At 36.8% G+C, this 25,429-nt stretch overlaps 1 protein-coding gene across 4 annotated transcripts in view; it reads left to right on the top strand.

Annotated features, from left to right (window-relative positions):
- Positions 1–2,761: 2,761 nt before the first annotated feature.
- The window catches only part of LOC144471054 (synaptic vesicle glycoprotein 2B), a 40,237-nt gene continuing 17,569 nt past the window's right edge, over positions 2,762–25,429 (top strand). The window contains exons 1-2 of one of the 4 annotated variants that reach the window (XM_078182749.1): positions 2,762–3,001; positions 23,003–23,479. The gene's annotated coding sequence lies outside the window, so the exon portion shown is untranslated. Of the gene's footprint in view, positions 3,002–13,076; positions 13,174–22,565; positions 23,480–25,429 lie in introns of those variants that run through there. The other 3 variants (XM_078182747.1, XM_078182746.1, XM_078182745.1) reach the window with 3 other exon arrangements.

Here is a 25,429-nt window from a genome sequence, read left to right as displayed (position 1 = left end):
GTTCCATGGAAGCAGAAGCTGCAAACGCGCCGTTTAACAACAGTGCGCGTTACTCGAGGCAGTTTACCTTTCTATACCAAACGTGGATAACCATGGCGCGTGAGACATTAAAGTCTGGCAGCCGGACATGGATAAATTGACAATGTGACTCACGTGTAAATGACATCTAATTGGGTCATTATCTCGCAAGTCGCTTCTTAAACTGGCCAGAGACGCAATAAGAAGGAAGGTTCTGCGGATAGCGACGTAAAATTCTAACTACAACTAATTCCTTGATAGACAAGCGTTAAGAAAAATTCAATCAACGCGAGTGTATCGCATTCTAGCATTCCGCGCGAATACCATTAAAGCGGAGCAAATCCCCCCACCATGGCATCCATCGTCTTCGAATCATAAACCGGTACATTAGAATATTTCTAAAAACCTTGTAAAAATTTACCAAGATACCTCTAGTTTCATAATTTAATTACTAAACCTATCAACACCATTCAGACAACCGGTTTCATATTTTTTATTTTACAGCTACCAAATTATCAGGATGCATTCGTTGTAAATATTAAATTACTGTATGACTATATAAAATTACCCGGAGCGAGTTAGGAAAATATGATGTATGCAACTATTATTTGCTACAGTAGTGCAAAATACTTTATAGAGAATTTGATTAGGATCATAAGAGAGCCCAAGATATCATTACAGGGTTAAATTTCATGGAGTGCATCAGCAGGTTACATTATTGTTGGCATCGCTCGAGAACCCATCACCGATGGAATTACCTTAAATTGGTAACAATTATGCTTTGTCTTTCTTCGGTCCATTAAAACGTCATACTGACAAACATGTCAACCGCTACAACATCCGTCAGGATGAGCATTCGTTACGTATCCCATTGTTGGACCGATTGAAAACATCGTTTCGTATTGTTTTGTCTTGGCAAAATGGACCGTGGGAATACAAGAGAGTGAGCGGCACATAGTATTTCAGGGGAACTCGTGGTAACCGGCTCTCGGTAGCTTTTCTTACCGTCATTCATGATACGATGGCACGCCAATAGGATGATTGCCTGACGGCCAGTGCCTAAAGTGGATAAAGTCTTCTATAGTAATTTAACTCGAGCAGGGCACAGGGGTGCAGAGACTGGGCCCTTCGATGATTTCTCTTTTCCTTTTTTTAATTCGTCAATGTAGATGGCAATATATTTGATTAGTCAAAAAGTTTTCTCTCTGTCTCGGCTTTATCATCCAGTTATGTAAGTACAGTCGTTTTTTCTTTCTGCCGGACGCGAGGGTTACTTTGAGGGAAACGTCAATTTTATCACTAATAACGTTAATACGCTGGTCAATGAATTCGTTTATTATATCAGAGGGTTCAATCTCACGCATTTCTCTTTGGTAGGTCAATCAATGTGACACCATGTACTGAAAGTGAATTGGTTAATCATGCGTAATTAAAGCAATAGAAACGAAGGTACCATGTTCTAATTATGTGTAATAAAAAAAAATATATTAATATTCTCTATCTAATAGTTTTTATTATTTTCGAAAAGTTTTGTGATACGTATAACTTTTTAATACTATTTTTTTTTTAAACTATTTTTTAGTAATTATGGAGATCAATGTAGAGATTAAAAGAAGAAAGCACACAAGAATGGATAAACTAAAGAAACGAAACATTGATGGATACCATAGAATAAATGTCATAATTGATATTTCAAAAATAAATAATTAGTTTGGAGTGACGGAGCATTGGCCGATAAAGCAATTGGAACTCTCTATGCTATATTTGTTTATGTTATGACCGAGATAAGCTGGCGGAAATGGGATGCCTCTTCGTTGCTGCTACACTCGAAACGTGGGTCAAAAACTAATCGGCATCAACAAACAAGTGACCAACGATCCTAAATGATTATTAGAGAACCCAGAATCAGAGAACTTAAGAATTATGAGTAAATGTTCAGAATTATCAATATCTTTAGGTCGCTGATGTTTCCCTGATAGTATGCGAGTCTAATTGCGGTGGAGATTGAAAACATTGATGGATTGACGGAGCCCACACTGCAATCGTTGTAGGAGTGGAAAAAATAATGTTTCCAGAACCCAAAATAGAAATCATAATGATAACATATTACAGTAGTTCTCGAATTCAGTTCTTCATATTTGCATTGCGGATTTTATGCATAACTGAAATACATAAGCGAAAGATGAAGTGATGAAGAAATTACAAGAACTTGAGAATCTCACTGTATTATCTTCATTCCATTCAGATGATTGAATGAGAGAACATATCTCGCTTCTCTATCTTGTAATCAACTTGACAAATATTTTGCCCAAAAATCCGTATGGAAATCGTTCGTCAGAGATTACGAATTCAATAGTTTTCTGACAAACCTAAATGAATAAAACACGGAAAAGTAAAAGCATCCGTAGAAGTTTGACTTCCGTGACCGTTCGTACAGGTAGTATAGATAATTTTCGCGTAGAGCTTCGCAGTCTGCTCAGAACCGTTCGAAGAACTGAAACCGATATTATAATAGTCTCGAATTCCTGATGAAGAATTGGAGAACAAGCGACGACATCCCCTTGTTGATAGTTATCCTTAACCGTGAGTTTTATTACTTCCGTGAAGCTGTCAATGGTGGTCGATTATCCCCCTTTGCGTCTCTGCTACACCTTTTTTTCTAGTGTCTGGGGAGTGGAGGAGTGGGATGAGGCCGGGTTGGCTTGATTTCGCGGTCCCGTGCGACGTCCCTGAGATGGCTGTGGTACTAACAGATTGACAGACGTACTCGCCGCGAACTGACCCCCTCGTAGTGATTTAGTTATCCCGCTATCGACGCTACGCCGAGTCGTATAGCACTCCCTGTTAAGGGAAGGAACAGAGAAACGGAGGACAGAACAGCAAAGTGTCGACCGGAAGTGTTGGATCAGAAGGTAGCGTGCGGTTTCCGCTGAATGAACCTCTGCTGGTTCGGGATCGTCTCGGGGCGAGATATTATGATTAGGTGAGCATATACTTGTTGTAATATTTGGAGAATCAGGTTGGCAGGAAGTCAAACGAGACTCGCTTTTTTCTGATTCACTTGGCGACCTCGATCAGTGTTTCTAGACCTCAATAATTGGGATCGTTCCTAGTCTTGGACATTTTTTGCAGGTTTAGGAAAATCTTTAGGTCTGAATGGAGTTGATTTACAAATTTTACTATTAAAACAGCGTGTATTAATAATAATAATACATCTTGTTGAAGGTGTTGAGGACTTTTAGTGGTCCTGGTTTGTTAGATTTGGCTAGGTGTAGCTCAGATCTGTTTAATTGGTGAACGATGGTTTCGTAATGAACGGGGTGGTGGCAAGGTAACGAGAATGACATCCGGAAACTCTTGCGAAGGAAAGCTCCGTACAAACGTCGGTCCTTGAGCAATCTTTAATCGTGTTTAATTTGTTTTAATTTCCGAAGTGTTCTTTAAGTTTTGCACGACATTAGTTTAGCGGACTGTCGCTTTGGGGTTAAAAGCTTGAGGAAACTACGGGTTCTAACTGTAGTCTTTCTAATAACACGTTAAATGGGATGCTCATGAAATTACGACCTTGATCTGTTAATGTGTGCGTAGGAATTCCGAATTATGAGAAATACTGGTTTATTAGGAAATGTACGACATTAAGCAGGTCTTTATTTGCTAAATCATAAGCTTGAACAAGCTCTGTTAGACAGTCTTGTGGCTCTAATAAACCTATTACTGCTGCCGGTTTGAGAAAGGACTTGCTCTATATCTTAATATTATTTTAACGATAAAAGAAACCGTTATCTCTGCTATTTTCAACTATTTTCTAATCATTTATCTCCTAGTTTCATACAAAAAAATAATTAATTTTTTAATACGTCTTTTGATAGGCAGCCTTTTATATTTTCACAAATTACCGTGAACAATTTTCATTCAATGATTTTTAGTGCATCATGTTTTATGGAACTTCCTTCATATGCTTCTGCGGCAGATTCGCAGAGTTTTTAGTGTTTTCGTTTTAATTTTTATACGATAATACGTGACATTAATTACATTACATTATTTCATTGCCATGTTCATTAACCAATTTTAAATACAGACGCCTTCATTATCTTCCCTGTGTTTATTTTTCCCTAGTTTTAGTTCAACTATTTCAATTCGTTTTTTCGAATAAAAATTATTTCATAATCAATATTGCAAAAATCGAGCACTTCTATCACACAAAATATATTTAAGTTATATATATCTTGAGATAATGTTTAATTGTATATTATATTTTAGAAATTTATTGTCATTTTCATATTCTCCAGTTATCGTCGGATATGATATGAAGTTTGTAATTGTACGTTACATACTTGTTATGCGACGCAGTCGTTTTTAGTGCAACTTCCTTTTTTATAATTGCAAGTGTTTATAAAGATGGCTGCATGTTTTTCGACGGATTTCATATGTGTATAGCCTAAACACGATTCGTATCGATTCTTTAAAGAGTTATTGCTACCAAATTCCTATCTTGGATGGTGCTAACTATACTCTTTCTACTCGACGATTGCATGATGGTCAGCTAGGTGAATTACCGAGAATTTGCATTTATAATGTTGATTACTATTGCAACTGGTGTGCGCGATAACAAGCGATAAATTGATTCATAGTTTTTGATTTTCTAGAATGCATGAATGCTTTTGTTCCGTTCGGTATTTAAATATTGAAAATTTACAGACTATTTTCATATGCAGAAAAATTAGGAATTAACCGAACAGGGCGTTACATTTTTAGATTGAAATACTTGGAACACTAATTTTTTTTCCATACAGACTTTTGAAAAGTCTACACCGATAATCCAGATACGATTGACGAGCTAACGCACAATGTCGTAGCCGCCATTGTTGAATAATCCCGGTTACATGGAAGTGTAATGAAAAATTAGGTCAAATGAGAGGGACGCATTAAATGAACAATGCCCCATAATTAAAAGCCATAGGCTTTATGTTACTATGAAGAAATCAGACAAATCTCAAATAATTTATATTTTTCTCAATCTAAGAATGATCAAAGATGACTAAATTTTAACGATCCTGCACAATAAGTCGAAACGAATACAAAAAAGAAATGTTGTCCCTAATTTAGCGTTAAATCATGGTCACTTCTCTAATTCACAATAATTAATTGTTTCGTTGCTGTATTGGCAATAATCATTGAAGAACGTTAAAGTCAAAATGTTCGGTTTAATAAAAATAATTGCGTCAAGTTTGTTATAGAATATACAGTTAGATCATTTGTCGGCATCATCTGTGTTACTGCCATGATCGTTTATACTATTAGCACGAAATTAATAAGCCATTAGACGAGGGCGGCGGATTTGCTTCTCAACTGGTGTAAATGTTCAACAGGGCGCAGCAGATAAAACGATTTCGTCGTCAAATCAGCTTACAGAGTACGCTAATAAGCCTAGTATGATTTCGACCGGAAATAGATCATACCGACCGTTCGTGACACGTACGAACACTCACGGTGGATGTAATCGTGTTTAAAGTAGTACTTTTTGATACTTGTTCGCTTCGGTGTTGCACACTGCATACGAGTAACGTTTATTTAGCGAGCTGAAATTTTATTACTAGATTATGGCTGTCCATGTGAATTCCTATTTAAACATTTGCTCCGTAGTAATCGGTATCGACCGAATAATTCTTCCGACGATTCTACCGTAACATATGTTAACCAGAGAAAAAATAACTATTTTGGTAGCAGCATCAGTACAACATTTTCACTTGTAAATGTTAAAGATACGAAAATACAATTGACAAAGAATTGCTAAGTTAAATGATTTCTTTCGAACGAATTCGATTCTGTCGTATGACGATTTTCACACAATTGAATTCGCGTGCAATAGTATTTAAAAGAAGTAGAACTGGCGAATTATGACCAGGCAAACTCATGTTCTCTTTATCCATTGAAAACGTAGTACGTAAAGGCGTCGGTGTTGTTCTCGAAGGAACTACGAAATTTAAGTAACAATTTACATATTTCTACGTCGGATGGTGATATTTAATGTGCATGAAATAAGGTTGCGAGTATGTTAATGTTTAGTAACATTAATAACTCCCATGACAAGTGTATTTCAATGTAACTGACATTCGACGTTTTGTTTCATTCACTTTCCTTCCGGCGATCCGTGGAGAGAAAATGTGAAAGATGACGGTGTTTCGCAATCATCATTTCGAAATCCCATCGATGCACGCAAAGAATAAATTCAAATGTTACCGTGACGTACTTACACAGTTACATTGAAGCAAAAATAGTGCATAGATCTAGCGCACTGAGTTCGTGATTTACAATATGACGGCCGTCGCTTGTGTGCCTTTAGATTCATTGACGGACAGATTTATCGTTGGCATACTACTGATCTATTTAAAATTTTCTTGTGAAACCGGATCCGTGTACGCGGGTATCGGCAAAGAGCAGCACAAAACCGAACAGTCTTCTGTGACCTAAAAATGAAATATTAGTACTGTTACTGATATCCAGAGTTTAATTTCTTCGAAAATTTACTTCCATCAGTGGTTATAGCTAGCCTATACAAACCAAATAGTGTACTCATTAGCAATATTCCTAAATCATATTTCTATCGTTAATAGATAAATTCATAGGTAAACGATTTTTTTCATTACATGATTTGATGTTTAATAAATCGGCGCGAAGGGATTTTTCAAATGATTTCAAGAAACATAAAATTGTTAATTCGACAACGGGCAAACATTGGCCTGGTTCGCAAATATTAATTTCTCTAGAATTTTACCAATATATAACCGATTTCTTAAATTTCAAACTGAGTCTACCAATTTTACAAATTAATCTAAGCAAACCAGATCTTGAGTATTAACTTAATTGCAAGAACCCCCGTCGTCCTAACGGTGTAAACAAAAATTTCAAAATGATACAGAAATAAAAATCTGTACAATAATGATGTGATATATACATATATTTCTAACTTGTTCGAACAACTGATGGAATAATTACATTTATACTTATCTTCTGCTTCTCGCGCTTGACGTCGGAATATTTTTCTTCCTACTTACAAAACGAGGACTGGATATCGGTCACCGAGAAAAGCGCATAATCGGACGCGATGTTCACGATTAGGTTTTCGATATTTATACGGAAGCTCCGTGACGCAACAACCCTTCGAGCTTGTTCGGTTTCGCCGAAACGATACGTATCCGAGTTTCATTCAGCTTCCACCCACGCACGGTGCAACCGTGCACTATGTGACGCGTGATCCGCAAGATTTTTATGCTGCTCGCCGGTTGATTGTCCCCCCAAGCATGTTGGTGACGTCAGTAACGCTCGATGACTCACTACGTATAAGCCGTGTAACGCTATGCATATAGCGAACACACATGGTACACGCGCGCGCGATTCGCATTACTTTCATGCGTATGTATTCGGACATACGCGCGATCGGTCGCGTTCGCGTGTCCCTCTACCATTTGAATATCTTCGAGACAATGCAAGGATCATAAATCGAAACGGAATTATCGAGTCAATCGATGAGCGAAAAATTCGCGATTAGAAACAATGGGTTTGCAGTGGCTTTTAAGAACGGGGTGTCCCGTTTAATAATAACGACATTTTTAAGCCGATTTACGGCGTCGAGACAAGTTCGGTGGTATAAAATGCTCACGGTTCACCTTAAATTGTTGTAAAATGGACAGTACATTTCTTGTCCGATAGAAGCGTTAAAAGGAAGGGCTATTGCAAAAGGGGATCTTTAATCTGTATGTGAGAGTCACGGAAAACATTGCCCACTGTTCCAGAGATGTTTCAGCTTTCAAAGTTTCAACAGGTCTTCTTCTGGTAGGGTCACCGAATCAGTCATAGTTTTATAATTAATAAATATGTGTAAGCAATGCAAATTTGGTCGCCGAGTGTTTGAGAACAAAATTCTGAAATATCGTTCCTCTTGATCTCCTGACCTAGCGCAACCCCTCGAGGCTTTCGAAATATCTTCGCAAACGTTTTCTTTGACCGCTTCGTTAGCTAATCTTTGCTATCCGCCTCCTCTTCTAAAGTTAACATTTCGAGTTAATATATCAGCAACGAAATAAAAATATAGTTTCATTTTCATTTGAATAAGTCGAATAATAATCGTGCTTATTATTTACTTTCACGCAACGAAGACGCTTTTGGAAGGTGCAAAGAAATCGATCTCGACATCCTTTTTTCGCAGTGCATAGTATCGTTATCGAGGTTCTCGCGAACAAATTAAATATAGCGTGTATCCAGACGCGTCGAGATACGCGCGCCATGATGAGAAGCGCGACTGCATTGTCTCCAGTGCTCAGCATTAATATACGCAATAATATACGACTATCATGTAATCGATTGTCTCGTCGCGAGATGATTGCCTCTATTTGCCTTTGTTTTGCTCAACGCGATGCCTTTCCCAGTTCTCCCCAGCAAATGGCTTCTATATAATAAGGAACGTTTACTTTTTCGCGATAATATCGTAATTAATGGGTTTGCCATTGTCGTGGAAGTTTGATAAAGGAAAGCCGAGTTGGGAATGGAAAATCATTGACTGCACCTACTGCATTCCAAATCCTGTCAAAGACCGGTTGAGCTAATTCAAGCGTCAATCGCTCTAATTCTGTTTTTGATAGTGTGGAGGAAGTTTACTAATAGCTTATTTGATGATGTTCCGTTACAGAATGATGGGGAAGGGACGAGAAAGACTGTACTTGTTTACACCTATCTCAATTATAATGCATACGTAGATTAACCCTTTGAACTCGAGTGACGATTCCGAGGCACCACTAAAATAGTTATATCACGTTACAGGACCAGCTTTACGTGATAAATGTTTAAATTGAACAAGTTGTTGAGAGTGTACGAGAGTGTACATAAAATGCACTTTGTCGTATAAAATAGGAATACTGAAAATCGAGAAAATGATCTTGGATTTACAGTTACAGTTGGCTTTCGAGTGATAAGGGTTAAGGGCTAGTCGTTCCCTATCAAAGAATCTTCGTATATTTTTACTTTAAAAGGTACTAAATTTATAAAGTAATTTTGTTCGACTCCGTCAGTTTAGCGTTAAATTACTTTCTCAATACACGTAGGGAAGTAAAACAAAGTCGTTCAAAATAGTGGATCGATCGGCGAGCGTTCGCAAATATTTTCTCGGACTATGGTCTTTGGTTTTCTAATCAACGGCGACGTTATCAAACTTCGTTGAACGTGAGGAATCATGTGGCAGCATGTCATCCGGCTGAATTTATTTATAAGCACTCGCTGCGAACGGTACTCACGTAAAACTGATCACGAAATTTCTGATTAAATGTTTGCGCGAACGCTCGTTACACTTTCAGAGTTTAGACTGAATTTATGCGACACCGGACAGCGCTTCACGTTACACAAGAACGTTTCGTTATATGTTGTGTTGTCGAGGCTACAGAATACAAGGGAAATGTCGAATTTTATATGTTTCAGGATAATCATATGTGCAACGAACGAAAATTTGATTCGAAGAAAGTAAACGGAGACGTGCGAGAAACAAAAATTTGGTCTCGTTTTAGTTATTTTTTGAGCAAATCGTTAAGCACAAGGAAGTCAGAGTAATCAGAGTAGCTGCAAAGTAAATCGCAGTACAAATTAATATTCCTGCAATCGGTGAAATCACTTACAATGATTGAAATTTGCACGATCATGTAGTTACCATGCCAGCATTGAAACCACGTGTACACAATGCACCACGAATTGAGGAAATAGTTCAAAGAAACAGGGGGAAAGTATAGAAATGAGGAAACAGTTTGAGGAAACAGGAGGAAAGTACAGAAAGACGATTGTTAGATCTATTTAACGCTCGCAAATAGTTGTAGAACGATTAGTACAATGATCCCGATAATAATTGAACACACTCGTGCGTGAGCCAGTGGAACAGCGAGCGTGCTTCTTGTACTTTCATAACAAATAGAGAAGAGTCTTGATCTCCCCAAAACGGTGATCGAGAATTAAAGAAAGTTTTCGCGAGTAGACGTGCGAAATTTGATGGTTAGATGCTGTTTTCGAATTGACTTTTGAACATCGTTTGCTCGAACAGTTATTTAACACGTTCCGTGCCATGTGTACCACCGGTGGTACACGTTAAACTTGATCTTCAGGCCACGTGTACTACCGGTGATACACGCAGTCATATTTATTTAATGCGGTGAAAACATATATTTTGTGACAAATGTAATTCTGTAAAATATATTTCAACCAAAAAAATGATGCATTATACAAAATGCAGTATAGAACAAAACACATAAGTTTATTTATTCGTTATATATACAATAATTAATAATTACATTTAATATGTCAATCTTTAGTCAAAATATCAAATGGCCTGAACGTCGAGTCAGGCAAAAATGGCTTGGCACGGAACGTGTTAAACTTCACATTCGAGAACTTCAAAGTGAAATTTGCAAAGAGCGACAGCTCTATCGTAAAATGTTACGTTTACAATTTTGTAGTAGTTGCAAAATAATTTTCAAAAAATATATAATTTTGTCGTTCAAATAATAGCGAATTCAGAATTAACGTTTCCCCAATTTTAATTTATTTAAATATTTCGTTCGCACGTTATATAATTTTCAATACACAAAAGTGGAACGATGGAAGATAATAAAATATTGTAAAATATTTTCTTAAGAATTTCGAGTTTGGATATTCATTGATTTCAAATAGTATTGGTTGACGCGTCTGTTCATGGCTTACTGTTTCTACTTCTTGCAGAGAATATGCTAGTTAGGTATCTCACAGACTTGATAGCACACCGAGCTTTAAATGCAAGTAATGTATATTAATTTACAATAATTACAAGATTGGATTTATTTTGAATTTCGTAAGGCTTCTATTATAATATACGATTGAATTGTAAAACTTCCCGTAGAGACATTTATATGACATCAGGAATTATGAATGGAAAAAATGAGAAACTAGTCGTTTTGACTGGTGTTGAGCAACGAAAATTTCATTTTTAGCTATGACATATATCTTTCTATAATCTCTTTGTAACTTTCTTAAACTGAAAACTTTTGATCAATGCCAGTTTCGAGCGTACGCTAAAATAAGTAGCCCTATGAAAATCGTATTCATAAGAAATACAATCGATTGGTCGAGATACTTGCATGGAGAATTCAACTTGTTAGGATCAGGGTTAAAAAACCCGCGTTTTATTTCGGATATCGCGGTGACAATAATGGAGGCAATCCTTAACACCTTATGCAGATATTTGCAGTACATTTATCGTTGCAGGAACGATTGTAAAAGAACACAAGACAAACGAACAGGGGCAAATACCAAATTGATAGCCACTATTTTGCGGAATTTCCCTGTTAGTCACGAAATTGCACAACAGCGAAAATCTGGTTCCACTTTGGCGCTGGTTAACACCCCTTAAGACTTATCGCAAACAATCGTTCCATTATCAAATCCTCAGAAATCTCTTACAATTCCGTGGACTCTACGTGGCTGCCGTCGCCGCGGCAATTAGTTAGTATTTTCGTTTACATTTCGGCCGGAACCTCCTCAATTAACTCGGTGATTCATCAATTCGCTGCCATGGAAGATCGATGTTTATCCAACTGTTCCCGCGGTCGCGCAAGCCGAAATAAATATTTCATAATCGCTTTTGGGCGTTTGCGAGTGTCTCGCATATTATCGGACTCTGTACTCGTACAAACGGAGCTGATTATATTGTGAGAAATTCATCTGCAGCTTAACATTTCATGCGAAATATAAAATATTTAATTTTACACTTAGGTGCGTTTATCCCGCGAATCGCATACTTTTCAAGTGAAGCACAGAATTTTGCATAGATTTTTCTTCGAATTGCAAACTGTAAATTAAACTGAAATAAAATTTTGCAATCTGCGAACGAGTGGTTCAACAATTTCACAACACGACGGCAATGAAAAATGAAATCGAGTATATCTTTCTCCCTTGTGTTTGATAGCAGTGACGCGCGGTGTTTTGGTTTTGGGACGTTGTCGGTTGATTTTTTTGGTAATTACGTGCTTTCGAGTCTTGCGAAGACAAATATTGCATCTTGGCGATGATGGTAGTACAGTCTCCGTTTCGAATCATGGTGTCGCGTTTTATAAATAGGTCTGTCGTCTTCACGTTATTCGTTTTTCTATTTACTTCGTTTGTGTTAATGTTGATTGCGCCATCTGATTGACGATTATGAGACCTGCCACTTCAAAGTGACTTTTCTCTCACTGTCCGGAAACACTGTCTTAAAAAGCAATCGAAGTATTCGTTAATAGATTATCTTGTCAACGTTTACGACTAGAAGACAATCTAGATAAATTTCTTCCGAACAATAATCTTAATTTTCAAATAGAGTGACGTCGACCCATGAACGAAAACTAAAAAAGTCACCGGTGGAGATTAATTGTTGGAAGGTGTACGCAGACTTTTACTACCGAGCGAATATTTACGAGAAATGGTACGGTGTAGTAGATCATAGTTAAACAAAAAGAAAAAAACAAGATCGTATTCGAAAGAGCGGCAAGGAGCGAGTAACGTCGCAACGTCGACGCTCGCGCAAGTTCAGCGGCGAAACAATAAATCAGTCCGTTCGTTTGTCTAGATTTACGATCGCAAGACAGTCAGCGATGGCACCGTGGAATTCGTGGCGTCTCCTCCCCCCTCGGTACGGTTTTCAAAATTAATTGTGACGATAATCGAGCCGGCCGGCCCACGAAAATCCTAATCGTATCGGCGTGTCGCGGCGGTCGGTCCGACTTCGACTGTATCGTTTTCTCTCGTGCGAGCCTATCGGCCTCGTTAATTACGCAACGGGCCGCGAGTACTCGCGTTTATTCTCTGTGTTTATACCGAAGAGACACGTGTCCTCCCTCGTGTTCCTCGGACGGCAGCCGTGAAACCGGAAGTGTCCCGAAGACGCTCGGAGCCGGAGGAACCACGATGCCGAGGCTCTGTCACTTCTCTACGACGACGATTCTTCCTTGTCTCGTTGCCTCGACTCCAGGCTTGCATTGGCTCTTGCCGAACGGAGTGGGGGTGATTAGTGGCTCGTGGCCTCCCCTATATAAGGTTTCTGCTCACCCATCGCCGCTCGGTTGTTTCCCAATTCGGGCAACTTCTCCGAGACTTGGCAAACCGCACTCCGTAAGTCACACGCACGATTTTTTTGCTTTTTCTCTTTCTCTCTCTCTCTCTCTCTCTCTTTCTCTTTCTCTTTCTTTTTCTCTCTTATTCCGTTTATATTTCTGTGTCTTTCACAAACGGCTTGCGAAGACCTACTTCTTTCAACGTTTCGCTGATGCTGACCCTTCGCACTCGATTAGCGACGATAAAACTTGCTGTAATTTCATGCAATTTTTAGAGTAGCGTTCCTCATTAACCCTTCTATATGATCCAGAACTTGTATTAGGTTTATACAAATTACATAAACGTCGCATTTGTTGAAATGAAATTGCTTATTTTCAATTAGATATCTCGTTTGATTGAAACTTCCAACCGACCAAGTTTGATTTCCTTTTGTACGTTCGTACTAATAATCCAGAACTTTCTATGGTAATATAGTGGATCCAAAGTATGCTCGAATTTCTTATTCGAGGAAAAATATGCAGGAAAAACATATTGTAAAGAATGTCTGAGTTCTGGAGCGGGGTTACCTTCCGTGGCACAGAGCTGAGTTTGTTGCATAATTTCTATGGACACGATAGGTCGGTTATGTTTGTAAAATTTAAGCGAGAGTGCTCGATTAATGTAGAATCGAGGCGAGGATTAGCGAAATTAATATTAACGTAATATTACTAATATTGATAGATAGAATGCCCCGGGGGTAATTACAATTTCGCCGATTTTTTGCGGCCGCCACATTTACAATAAAATAAATAAATAAATAGTAAAGTAGTATAAACAATACAGTAACAATATAGACACTTAGCTTCTAGCCTCGAGGGGATCGGAATGTAGATAAGTATTGCGTAGCGCGAAATCTGCGATTTCTTTGCACTTCTTTGTTTGTTCTCACACTGATTTCCTGATCTATCTGCTTATTTTTGATTCATAATCCCGTTTACTCGCAGCAATAATCCAGCAACGCGACAAGGGGATCACGGCCATCGCAGGCTTGCAATTTGTCCGAATATATTGGTCCAATACACAGATGTAGAGTCGAAGGCAAATGAAATCAATTTACGAAGATTCTGTACTAATCAACTTGAATACGATGTAGTAAGATTTATTAATAGACTGAGGGTTTTGCGCGACTTACGGCGCAAACAATTATCTAAAACTCTCAGCGGAATAGGAAATGTCTTGAGGTTCGTCGGGGCTTCTCTTCTACTTTGGACAACGTGTAGAATCATTTTTCATTGACCTCGATAGCGAAATGTCCAGAACATTTTCGTGAATGTTAATGTATAAAATGAAAAAGTCTTCGAAGGTTTGGAATAAGTAACAATATCGCTGAGATTTTGATCGCACTTGCGATAGAATAAAAGCGCGAGTTCGCATAGAAATTTGTAGTTTATTGATTGAATACCTTAATATTAGAAGTCGTTTGATTTTCGAAAGAAACTATTGAAAATATATGAAAACATTTCAAACTCTAACAAGTATAAATTGTAACCAATTTTGATGATAAATAGTTAAAAATTATAATTCTCTCTTGCTATAGTAGACAATGATACGTTAAGTACATTTTTTTTCTTTAAATTTAAAAATATATAAAAGCGTAAATAAATCCGGCCAGAAAACCGATTAAAATTTGACAATTATATATATTCGTGTGTCCGCCATATAGCCGTCGTTATCTCTATTTATCCCCGTCGGTAAGGTAAAAGTTGCAAGCCAGCCTACAAAATGGTATCCGCTGCTCTCTGTAAATAAGTGCTGGCACACTTATCGAATTTACAATCGCGCTTAGGCGATCACGCAGTGAACCATCAATATACGCTAACAATATACCGAAACCAATTAGACATCAATCGTTTGGAGAATGTTTAACGTCGTTGACTCGTACTTACTCAATAGATCATTGTGTCATTCAACGAAATTCACAGCATTCTAATTCACACTGTTTGCGCGATAAACGATGAAATTTATTAGATAAGAGTATCGGAGACAATTTGCTACTCGTAAGGATAACGCTGACGTAACAGTGATAAACAGACGGTGGATCTTTATGTAAAATAAAAATGTTCCATTCCAAATGTTTCAGACATTATGATAACGTTGGTTACGTTTAAAGCTCGGTAGTTTTAGCGTTAAACGATTAAGTAATTAAATGATTATTACATCGAAATAAGGTGCCCCCCCCCCCCCCCCCGTGTTCCGATATTCTGATGTTTTTACTATTTTCTGCTTCCCGTTATCATTTCCCATCCAAACGTGAAATCTCGGTCCAGCGACGAGACCGGGGAAGCAGAATTCCGTTCGACCTGAACATTCGTTTGAAAACCCGTGATTTTCGCGTCCCGTCGAAGCTGGGAAAAGCAAAATTCTTCGCCGGTACGGTTGAACACAAGGAAGAGGGGCGGGATCGCTCGTGGACGGATGACAGGTCGCCATAAATCAAGATGAAGCACAGTTTGACGATTCGAATTCATCCTCGTCATACACAGGCGGACCTTAATAAACCGAAGTTTCGAACGCGCGAGTGTTTTCTACTACATCGCAATAGAAGTGGTTAAAGTCACTCAACGTGAAATTTAGCAATTCATTCCGCGTCATTTGACCCGCACAGTTATCGAGTGACGTAAGTCCAATATTTGGGGAAGAGAATTTACGACGCGGTTCAGTGTCGGACGAACTATCTTTCGTCTATCATTCACCGGTTACGCCTGAATCAGGGGTTGAAAACTGCGTGTCCGAAAGGAGACGTTTGCCGGGCTAGCAACTATTGTTAACAATTTAGAAACGGCTTGGAAGCAGGCGTGGTATGAATAGTTAAAGACTGATCTGTGATCCGATCGACTGAAAAGCGGCAGGCTACGAAAAACGACTGACAGCATGGATAGTCGCGTATATCGTTTGCTTGGATGCGAAGGACCGTTTTTGTTCTGTAATTGATATCACAGCTGAAATCAATTTAAACAATGATGTAGAAATAGGTGCTGGAACAGTTTGAAGACAGATGGAACTTCTTCAATTAAGAGCAGGAAGGCCACGTAAGAAATCAACACTGAGTACCAAAAATCGACAAATAAGAGTTGCATCTGTATGTTCAAGCGACAGTTTGTGCAAATACATGTGATATAGTTATCCACATATATTACGTAGTTTTGAAATATTTCAGTTTAAAGCGTTCAAATGTGTTCAAAATGTTGACATTGAGATTGTTATATTCATATACCGATTACATTAATTGTAGCCAAATGTCGAAGAATTATTGATATTCATAAAAGTAAGTTAAAGTTAACCCTTCGTAATCGAAGCCATTTTAAGCCCAAATCTAAAATAGCTATTTTAACCAGCTGCATTTCCATTTGATATAACTTAGTACAATTTATGAATATGAAATAGAGTTTAGTGAATCGTAAAATTGTTACGATTTTAACAATCTTTTTTAAACAGTAGGATCTTTAATATTGTCAAAATTATTTTGGAAATGATATAACGATGTTCAGTGGTGCCTCAGAGGCGCCACTCGAGTGTTAAGGGTTAACGTTAATGTCAATAGTGTCCGATTTTCCATTCTTGGACCATCAATCTGAAAAATATCAGAGCACCGATTTTCACAGAAATTGTTATAAACTATTGTCAACGTTTTTGGGAAAAGTACGAATTTTTAATCAATTCTTCTCGTTACTACTTGTCGTCCCCGTCTTTTATTCGCTACTAATAATAAGTTCGAAACTGTTGTTTTCGAAATATTTTCGAACGTCCGCGGACGGCGCTTTTCTTCCGCGTATCCGGCAAGCAGACCGCGCGAATTTCATGTAATTAAAGATCCAGGATCGCGGCGCGGGGACATCGGAAAGATCTAGAGCATTGTATTATTCTCGGAACGCAACCGGTTCGAACCACTTTTAAAGATCTCGACAATGAACACGTGTTACGGCGGGGTTACAATCAGCCGGGGATAATTCGTTCGGATGATTACGAGCGTGCGATTACTGGAATCGCGGAAGGGAGAGATTCCGAACTGTTTTCGTACGCAACATTGGGATATCCACGCTATTTCTATCAACTTCCGCCAAAGTGTTTCTGATCCTTCGCAAACGATCTTACGTTTTTCACCGTGAAATTCTCTTTCGACCTCTCTCATTCCTCGACAACAATACGTTTATTATCGTACTTCGCAAAATTTCTACTTGGTCCCAAATTTTTTAATCTTTTTTTTATTTATTAAGCTACGATACCCCTTACGGTTTCACCGATAGTTTTGACATTCAAAACGAACTCAGATTTTTTAATTTATCGGTAATTTATTTATTCATCATCAGATTGAAAAGATGATTTTATAGGGATACGTTTAACGGCTTTGTTTCCTTAAATATGTGTCGGCAGCCGCCTGCTTAAAAATCGCGTGATTTATAATTTCAAACAACTTATGTTTATGCAATTAATTGAAACGAAGAAGGAAAGCCATGGAAACAAATTCGACAGGCATTCGATTTCTGCTTTGTAACAAAATAATGCAATTTGATACATGCTAAGACGATCTGTCGTCTTATCCTAACTTGCCCAAACATTTGTAGCTGTGTGTGTGTGTTTTTTTGCACAATAGCGTGACTATACGTTTACAGTTCTGTGATAAAAAAAATCGTAAGGTCAGTTACATGAAAAAAGATATTAAATTGTGACTTTTTCTTTGTAACGTGAATCATCGATTCCAGCGCCATAAAATAAATCCTTGGGATTGAAACAACGTCTACGTAAACAAGTTATGCGACCAGCCTCTTTTTTCGCTCTTTGCGCGCGAAATTAGGCTTAAAGTCTCTTTACTGGCCGACAGACATCGACACACGACCCTAACGAAATTGAATAATTTCTTGTCACGTGTCTATCAATTCAACGTAATATAGGAATAACAACGTAATATACATAACGTAACATAGGAGAAATATATATAATAAATAACGTAATATAGAAATTGAGAAGCAAGTTTTAGATTGTTACTTAACAGCATACTTATTTCTTTTTTATTCTAACGGTACCTTTCCATGGACTGGAGCATGTTTATTCTATCACGGTGATTTGTCGCGCAGGTTTTCCCGACGTTTTTCATAAAGCGACAGCATCGAAAAACCTTCTCAAGGTCGTTAAATAAGCGCAGCGTGATAATTTCTATGTTCTGATCGCTTCCACGTCCGCAACTATTAATTGTTGCAAGAATTTTCTAACGAAAACCATGGTTTTTAACCCCTTGCCGTATTTTAACGAGTCAGGCTCAGGATGAAAATTTATAACAATAAGCTGTTAGTTATAAAATTTCATCTGCTCCTTTAAGCAGGAATCAAATTTTATTCTCCTCTCACCAATATTTAAACATTCGAGTAGATGTAAGTGCGCAATAAATATAAAATTCTTTTTTCTTCTAAGAAATTACTGTGATCGAAGAAATACTAATCATAGTAATTGTAAAGAAAATGGCACGGCAAGGGGTTAAAATCTATTTTTCGAATATCCAAAAGCGACTTCTTGGCTCTAAAGTATATTGTATAGCAAATGGACTATAGTCTAAACATTGCTTTCTTAATTCAATGCGTTGAACTGTTAAAATTTATATCACGGCAAAGCATACAAATTTCAAATAAATTCTAATCAGATGCAAGGCGATTTTAGTTGACATTTAGTTCACTGAATCTCATTTGACACAACATATTTTAATAGCGAAATATATTTCTCTAAAAGAAGTGTCTGCGAGTAAAATGGTGAGAAAAAATAGAATACACTTACTTCCAAAAGTATTCGAACACTAGCATAAATTGGACTTCTATGCCATATATTTAAATAAATGTACATTGAAAGGAAAAGATCCTTTACCGTATGTTAGAGTATATAAATATCAAAATACAATAAACATAGAAGAAATATAAAGAAACATCGAATTTTCACGCCGCGTAAGTATTCAGTCGACTTACAAATTTTTTTGTTAAATTGTTATTATTAGTTTTATACACATATTGTTTAACAATATATTTCAAGAAGTTTGAAGTTATTTTAATTATTGTTTATATACTATCGATGTCGTTTTATATCTCTATACAGTACACGAGTTTATGATTTATTTATAAAATGTATTTCACTTGTTGCAACTTTTGCACGTTAATGCATCTGAAGAAATTTGTAATATTATATTGCATTTTTTATCGATTTTTGCCATATGACGTCAATGTATTCTAATTTTAAAAATTTCTTAAGATGCATTAACGAATTGAGATTACAAATTGTATTCACAAGCATTTTATACACGATTGTTCAGTCTCATAACGTGAAATCGGTCATACAAGTTGCAACGAAAAAAATACATAAAGCGAACAGTAAATAAATAGCGGATAATAATAAAACTAGTAATAAAAACTTTAAAAGTATGTATTCTTATAACTTTTGAACTTAACTTAATAAGTCGTCGTATATAATTATAAAATTTTATACTAAATCGAAAGTTTGTTGTATTTTGACGTTTATGTACTTTAATATACCATAAAAAATTGTTTTCTTCCACTGTATATTTATTTAAATATATGGCGTCGAAATCAAATTTATGCTAGTGTCAAATTAATGTTACGTTCTGTCAATGTTTACTTCTATGTCCTTTTTTGACTGTTAGTCAAGATGTCACCGCAAAGAAATAGAAAGAACAAAAGCAATTAGCATTTGTGTGAAATGTTTTCGTGTTTTCATGATAACCGCCGGTAGAATAATTAGAGGGCGTCGCAATGTTCAATTCACTAATTTCGAAGAGAAGCAAGAGTGGACGCGATTCGTGGCGCCACAAATCGCGTCGCGGTGAAACAGATTTCTCGAGTAAGGTAATATGAAAAATGGAAACATATATGTCGACCTCGGCGTCACTGGGGCAAGGCTCATTCCATCTGTGCACGAAGGACTGTCGCGATTTCTTATGCTGTCTTCGTCTAGTAAACATTTAATCGTTCCCCTTAATCGTCAATAGGAAATCCAAATTGTACCACGGCGAAGCACCTCGAAAAACTGTCACGTTCTTTTATCGTCATTTGTAACACGACGTTTCTCACTCAATTATTTCAGCGGGAAATATAATTCGTTTCGCGGTCGATTTCTACAATTTCTTTACGAAAAGAACAAGAAATATTGAACGATCACGTAGAGACTGTCATTTGCTGTAAATATTATTGGCGACGTTATTATTACGGGACGTGTTATTGTCGCAGATGCTATTCAATGAAACATTTCTTTCGAAGCAAATGAAAAATATAAAATACTTTTATAGGAATCTATAAACGCGTAATGGAGAATCGAATAGAATCGATTCCGAAAAGCAAATTACAAACAAGTAAATTAGGAGAAGGAAATCATGAAATGTGAATAACGAAAAGGAAATCATGAAATGTAAATAACGAAACTTAAATCGTATAATGTAAATCATATCTCTGGAAATGTGAACGATATGAATCGAAGTTTCCTTTTTATTGCCCAATTACGGTTCCGAATGTTTAATTACACCGTTTGTACGCTTGTAATTCAAATGAAACGTTATCTTATCGCGACGACCACTACTTTCAAATATTTGTATGCTACTTTATTTGAACAAGCGAAGAAACAACTCACTGCTGATTCGGTGGCTACTTTGTAAGATCGCGTCATAAATAATTTCGTAGTTCTAGTTTTTTGTTCTATCTTTCGCTGACATTATTTGAACTGATTCGTTGAACAGTCAAAAAGGTGCTCTCGAAATGAAAGGAGTGTTTCTATATCCAATGTTGCCGTTCTCAATGTTTTTTCAATGATAAAAATTGAGATTGTTCATGTACATATTTTCCAACACGTTTTACTGTCTAATTTAATTTAAAAAAAAAAAGAAAAAATCGATCTCACGTACAAGTTAATAAAGATGAATGATTTCAGCAGTAATTTCATAAGATAAAATACTTTAATTTTGTGAAATTATTATTATTTGGACCGTTTATTTTGAAAGTTGTATAAGTCCATTTTAGAAAAAAAAATGATATATCACGTAATTCATCTTTAATTTAATGTAAATTTTTTATGTATATTTAGTCCGTGTTTAATTTCTTAAAAGATTCCTTTGTTTTGTACAATTTAAAATTGGTCGGTAAATGAAATTGCATAATCATCGATTATGAAAGTGGTGCAAGTCCAAATTGACAGAGGTAGGAGGCTTAGCAGATGGTTGCCGATTAGTAACCTGTTATTTTACATTTGTTTTATATTACGTGTCATATTACATGAAATGGAACGAGAGCATTTCGTTTCAATAAAAAAATCTTTAAAATGCGATTAAAAAACAGATGAGAAAAAACACTAATGGGAGAGCAGGTAAATTGGTTGCAAATATATTGGATGAGGTTTCTCAAAAGTGCACCATACACTATATATTTTATATAAAACATCGATGAAGGACAAAAAATTTAAAATTATAAAGTTACCTACACGTCCTGGAAGACCGCTAAAATTAAAAAAAAATCGGCCTGGCGCCTTTGTACCAAGATCCCAGGCCTATTACTTATGAAAAATATGAAGACATCAAGCATTTATTACCTCATATACTCCGGTACATCACGCATATATCGAAACACTGCCACATGCAGAGCATATGTAAATACTATCAATATCTTGTAATTTTCACAATGTAATTAGCGTCCAAAATTAAAAATACTACTTCGATTTTATGTCGTGTCATTATCTGTAAAGAAAATTGGATTAATATAAAGCATATTTCAAGTGATATTTGATTTTTCAAAATTGAAATTAAACGATATTTACAATTGTCTAATTTTGAAAGTGTTGCAAGTCCATTTGCCGCCCGTAAGTATACATCAGTTTAGTAAAATATGAATAAAACAAATTTATATAATCAAATTACATATTGATAAAACAGTAGAAACATTGCCAGACTTCATATAATTTGCCTAAATATTTTATTTAACAAATATGTTAGCCTTTAATTTTCTCGAAACAAGAGAAAATGGACTTACTCCACTTTCAAAATAAACGGTCCATTTAATGAAGCGCTAAAACAGTACAGAAATAACGTAAAAGTTGGAATCTGATCAAATCAGCACTTTCGTTGGTGCTCTAAATTTGTCTCGTTCTGTTCAAACCGCGAAAAATCAATTGAAATAATTTCCAAGATAAAGCATTAATCGATTGTCCTGAAAAATAATCGAATTGGTTCGCTCGTATCTTAAAGGTCCGAAAGAATCACGCGTCCTTAAAGGCAACTAACGAGGACATCCCCCTTCACGGTTGTCATCAGCATGTCACTCGATCGACTAGGAAACGCACGGTAACGTTTCTACTCGACAGGCATCCACCATGATAGTTAGTGGGAGGTGGCAGGTAGCTTTTAGCGCTTCAATGCTCTCCGACACTCATTTCATTTCCACGCACCGTCTCTCGCGGATCAAGCTATTAAATGTTGACTTGAAACGTATACCGGAACGATTGCAACGAGAATCACGGACGTCGGATCAGAGAACTGGAATCAGTGCGACCGTAAGCAATCGTCTTCGAACCAACGATATCATCGGCTACAAATATTATCCGAAACTCGTGTCGACGGCAATTGAACGGGGGCTCCCTTGGCACAGGAAGCTAACAGCTCGAAATTCGTCGGAGATCCGGAGGAACCAAAACTGTGCTGTACAATTTGACGATCTTAGAATCGTATGCTTCGCGAGGTCCTGTTCTTTTCGATAGTTCAGTCTTCCAATTGCAAAAACTGTTGCTAAATCTGCTGCGAGATTTCTTGCAAAATCAATTGCAAAGAAGCTGGTGTTCCCATCACCGAGTGACTGTACTTCAACGTTGTTTACAGCCGTCGATCTCCACGAGGATTATCATTGATACGTTTCCGCGGGATTTCGAGTGTTCAAAGTCAGTCGCATCGAAGTTCAGAGATTGCTATCCGAAGCGACCGAGAATATATTTTTGCTTCGACGGATGATCGCTACGTTCTCGAAGAGCCTGTCAGTTGATCTTCGATTCAGAAGAAAACGGCTGAGAGTTTGGTCGGTACATCCTCTGAAGCGACGCTTGTTCTTGTCCTCCCCGCGCTGGTTTCCTTGACCGTCGTCTGCAAACAGTTCGCCGACCACGAAAATGCGATCGTGTTGATACATTTGCTGGAAGAAGTGACAGCTTGGAAGAAATTTTACCGCGCCAGTGCCGAGTACGTGCTGGCTCTATGATATTAACGATTTTAGCGCGTTACCAAAGTGCGAACGACGACACCGCGAAACACAGGAAGACCTGACGATCGGCTCGCTGTCGTGGCAGATTAGAACAATTAGAAGTAAGTAAAAGGAACCTTGGAATCGTTTCTTGTTTCCAACGATTTTGCAGTTACGGGATCGATTTTGGTAACAAGTTGATTTCCTGGAAATTAGAACGAAGGAAACGTGTTCGTTTAGTTCACAAAAGGATTGTTTACAGTTGCAACAATAATTTCGATTCGTACTTTTGTCTCACAGTTTCTTTTCTTTTTGTTATTTAATGCATATAATATTATATATAATAACAATTTAAAGGGTTACGAGTAAATAAAATATATGCAATAGTTTTTGCCTAAATTAATACATTAGCTTCTTAATCTAGATTCTCTAAGTTACTGTATAATTTCGCAAAAGAATTTGGTTTCTTCTACGTATGATACAACTTTTGCTGTTTCTTTATAGTTGTCCAAATACGTTTTATGGTACTGAGCATTTTTATTTTTTTTTTCTGAGATTGTTGTGCGACGGGCAGCCAATTAGAATATGCTTAACTGTAAGCTCGACGTTACAGTTCATACAAAGAGGTTTATCTGTTTTAGAGAGTACGCACTGATAGATAGTACAATTTGTTTCCTTCTTGTTAAATATACCGCGTGGTAGACGGAGAATGTACTTCTTCCGAGATCGTGTATAAATGTACCCATTCTTGGTTCCATTTATGCCAAATATTTTTTGGTAACATTCTCTGAGTGATCCTCAAATGAGATTTCAATGTACCTTAAATCTACATTTATCTCGTTATATTCTGTAATTTCAATATTGTTGAATTAACTTTCACAGAGTGTTGTAATTTGATATCTGTATAACTAGTTTCATAAATCGCCGATTAGATAATTAATAGCAATTATATAGAGGCTTTCCCTTGCAATTTTTAAGTTTCTAATTACGAGAAGAACAATGTATTAGATTGGAAACTATGAAACAGGCGTTTTTGTTTAATCTGTTTTCAGCTGCGACGCCCGTTTCATAGTTTCCAACCTAATAGATACTACAATATTCCATTTAAAGTAGCTTTATAGTACTTGATTAATTTACATCAAATTTATGCGATCTAAAATTTAAGTACAACTTATATTTAAAAAGAACGAAACTAATTGCTCGGTTGAGCTAACAGAAGATTGTATTTCTAATAAAAATAATATATTTATGGTGAAATCGTTGGATCAAGTAGAGTAAGATCCTGTTTAGATGAGACGGAAAGGGTAGTATACAGACGTGGCAGAACAATACGTTCGCATATGTAATTTATAGTTTCATTGCCATTCATACCGGTTCGGTTGAATTAACTTCGACTTACGTGATCTAAGTACCGACAATGACTACATTTAAACGAGATGCTTGTTTAATCGGATCATATACATTTCAATGAAATACTTGTTTGTCATTACTATATCCTATGCAAACTTCATTCAGGTGACATCATGCACCAGTTTTGTATTTCATTTCCTGGGGCTAATCGTTATCGTTTGATGAATTTATTACAAAGATAAATGAACGAAATATAAAACAATAGATTGACCAGAAGAATATTAATATATCGTTGTATTATCTGTTAACTTTCTAAGAATTATTAAGAGATGAAATAAAATTGAAATTGGCAGAGAATACTTTTATTTCTCATAAATTCGTCTAGCTGTATTTATCTTTTTGTTGGAATAACTCGCCAACGTTTAAGTATTTCACCCGGGAGATATTTTGTAAACTCGTTAGAATAATTACGTTCGAATATGTCTGCGTAGTTTAATGATTGCGTAGGGGAGACCGGTAGTTTCGAAAATTTTAATCGAATACGCAACGATACAAATTCCTCGGTTCTGTAAAATTGGCACTTTTTTTTTTATGACACAAGATAACTTCCCTCTGTTTTAGAAATAAGGAAACAACACGCGCACATGTATCGGTTCGTGTCATAACAAAGTTCCGCCGCAGGCATACAAAAAATGATTGAATTATGGCAGCAATAATGAGAA

The sequence above is a fragment of the Augochlora pura genome, chromosome 6 (assembly GCF_028453695.1).
Source record: "Augochlora pura isolate Apur16 chromosome 6, APUR_v2.2.1, whole genome shotgun sequence".
In the NCBI taxonomy this organism is placed as follows: domain Eukaryota; kingdom Metazoa; phylum Arthropoda; class Insecta; order Hymenoptera; family Halictidae; genus Augochlora; species Augochlora pura.
Note: the sequence above shows the minus strand (reverse complement) of the source record. Positions and strands in the feature narration are given on the sequence as shown.